Below are 3,141 nucleotides of genomic sequence, written 5' to 3'. Positions count from 1 at the left end.
TTGAAATCATGTCAATGCTGTGTTCTGATTTAGACTGTGTGGATTTTTCTGTGTTGACATTCTGACCACGTGACATAGAAATCTATAGTGTACTTGAATAAAATTGGTTACCTGGTAAGGCATAAAGGAAGATTTGAGATTTTGCACAAATTATTCTCACTTTACTTAAGTTACGATAGTAGTCTCCCTTACATTCCCCTATAGTYAATAGATAGAAAGAGAGAGGGAGAGACTACAAAATATCATCTAGAAAAACTTCTAGAAAAGGACAATATTTGTAGGTGAAGGTAATATCTTTTATTTGATCTGCTGATATAGTTGAAAGAATTAGGTACAGAAGACTCCAGGTACAGAAGCCCTTCTTCAGGTTGGAAAGAAAAGCAGAAAAAACTCTGACATCCAGAACTGGTGTTGAGCAGTATAACCTCTGTTAACAATTTCCATGACCTACAAGCCTTTGATGTACAAAGGAGGTAGCTATCAAAATGAGGTGTACTGAAAGAGAAGGCATCCTCAAGAAAATCTAGAATGAGATCAAATACCAGAAGAAGGAGTGGTTGTAATTGCTGGGATTTTTTGTTCTGTCTCAGTAGTTTTTGATATGGTCAAACCAGCTTAAAATAGTAAAAAGTGGTACTAGTCTTCTTTTCTTATGAAAGCTGTGATCTGAACCTTTTCTGGTTAGGACTGGAACATATATAGAGAAGGAAAAGTCATCTCATAATAGAACTGGATGAATATTCTTTTTTTTTTTTTTGTTCAAAAGACGAGTCAATAAAAAAAAATAATTAAAAAAAAAACAGAGAATGAAGAAAGGAGAGTAGTTCCAGAAGAAGTAAATACTCAAATTAAGACTTTCTGAAAAACAAAACTTTTAGAAAAAGTTTTTTGGATCAATACAAAATACTTGTGTTCAAAATGAAATATTTTATTTGGAGTTTTAATTAACTTCCCATCCTCTTTTTTTTTCTCTTTTTCCTGATTTTATTTTCATTGAAGTCATCATTTTAAATTAAAATATCACTTCAAAATGAAAAGGCAAGAAATTTAATCTGAAATATGTCCCCAAAAAAAGACAGCTAGCCCTCTGGTAGATTGGGAACACAGTTTAACATAACTAATATTATATGACTTTTTTTAATCTTCTTTTTAGTTTGTCTGTTTCAATCTCATGTCTATACTCTATTGCTATCTCTGTGGTACAGAAATGGCATTTTACTTGATAGTTTTAGAAAACCTAGCATTAAAAAAGCTGGCCTACATGTAGGCCTCTTTGGAATTATAGCCATTCATAGGATTAAAGCTTGTTAGAAGTTTTCCAGTGGAACTTTTTTGGATGAAGAAAGGAGATTACCCAAAAGTGAAATACTTCTCAGAAGTGAAGAGAAGTTGCTGAAGTCGTGAAGGTGCAGACCTGGGCTTCAGAATCAGCCRATTCTCAAAGTTTCCATCCAGAAGCTGTTTGTTTGGTTTCCTGTCACTTTGCTTACCCTGCCGATAGGCTACCAGGTGGATTGCCAGGCAGCTGAACTCAAACGCTTCGAAAACTCCATCAGCTCATAGGATGTTAAATAAGCTACACTGTTAAATGTATTAGTCCGAAGTGTCTAGCGCAACATAGTGCGAATACCACAAGTAGCTTATACACCCACTTTTCGACTTTAGCTTGTCACACAGCCCTACGTTACTCCTGCCCCCCTGAGTGTCCCTATGGCTCTAAAACACAAGTGCTATTTTTGTGGAGTTTTCTTCTGTTTAAGATCTTTGGCTTAATATGAGGGTTATGTTACAGCCCACCAAAGTGGTGCTCTTATAGCAGTGAATTCAAGAGATATAATGTATGCCAGAAGTATGCTTTCAAGGCATATGTGGACACACCTGAAGGTGCAAAGCCACCTGGTGTAGTGTGAGGAAGTATGAAGGGTGGAGAGAATCAAACCCTGTGCATTCACATCAGATCATAGTCTACAAAAAAAGCATAAGATGCTAAACACATGCTGGCCAATAAGCCAAGAAAATTTCTAGTGCTTAAGGAAAATGCAAGAATTGGATTATTTTGCAACACTGTCCAAATGCCAACAGGACATTCATTGCATTGACAAGAAGGCAACAGCAGTATTAGCCTAAATGACCATTCACTCATGTTGCAGCAGAATATGAATAGTTCATGAAAGCAAACAAAATAGCATGAGTTGTAGCTGGACACAGATGCACAGGCTAATATGAAGTCAGAGACAATGATGAAGAAAATTCCAAGGAAAAGTCCAAGCTGAAGAAATAGAATGGCTACAATTCAGGCATCTTACAAGGGGGGATTTATACCCATTGAGAGAATTATACAATAAATGCAAATCATACATGTGGAAAGCAAGACCATTTGTTATGCTACTAGAGAAAGCTCCCACCAATCTGGTGTCAAAAATAAAGTGAAATCCCTACTGCATATAATCARATCCGAGTTTGCAGACTAGACACTGGGAGAGTTCCTTCTCTGCTAGAACAGTGAAGATTCTCTTTAGAAATCACACAATAAGTAGACAAACCAAAAAACCACCACCATGGAAAGAAATTAGAGACACATTCACTTGCAGAGACACAGAATAATAAATACATGTTAAAAAAAAAAGAAAGAGAGAGAATATGCTCTCTCCAAAGTGAATTTTTTAGACATATGGTTGATGTGAAATAACTTTCTGCTCTAAGAGACACAACAGCATGTTTCTCTGTATTGTTATTTTCTTTTGGAAAAATAAACCATCATCTGCTTGTATTTTGTAACAAWTTTTTTTCAAGGAAAATAGAGCAAACATTTTGGTGGTAAGGAGAGTGCTAAAGTCTATGTAAATGGCATTTTTTATCTAAAGAAATATAATTGAGGAACATAACCAAAGAATCTGAGCAGTTTCAGAAAGAGCCAGAGATGCTATGCAAAGCAAAATAAACATACCATAATAAACAAAATAGAAATTATTTCATATAGGAATAACACTTGGAGGAAAGAAAATGAACCACAGTAAGGTCAAAGCCACTATGGTCTACTTGGCTGATGAGGAACAGATTCAAAGATTTCTTGAAATAAGCTCATAGCCTGAGCCCATTACCATGTGAAGTTGGGAATGAGACACAAAACTTAAAATAGAC

The sequence above is a fragment of the Rhea americana genome, unplaced genomic scaffold, assembly GCF_003343005.1.
Source record: "Rhea americana isolate MKP2758 unplaced genomic scaffold, rheAme1 scaffold_3, whole genome shotgun sequence".
Lineage (NCBI taxonomy): Eukaryota > Metazoa > Chordata > Aves > Rheiformes > Rheidae > Rhea > Rhea americana.
The sequence above is the reverse complement of the archived record's forward strand: the minus strand, read 5'-3'. Positions refer to the sequence as shown.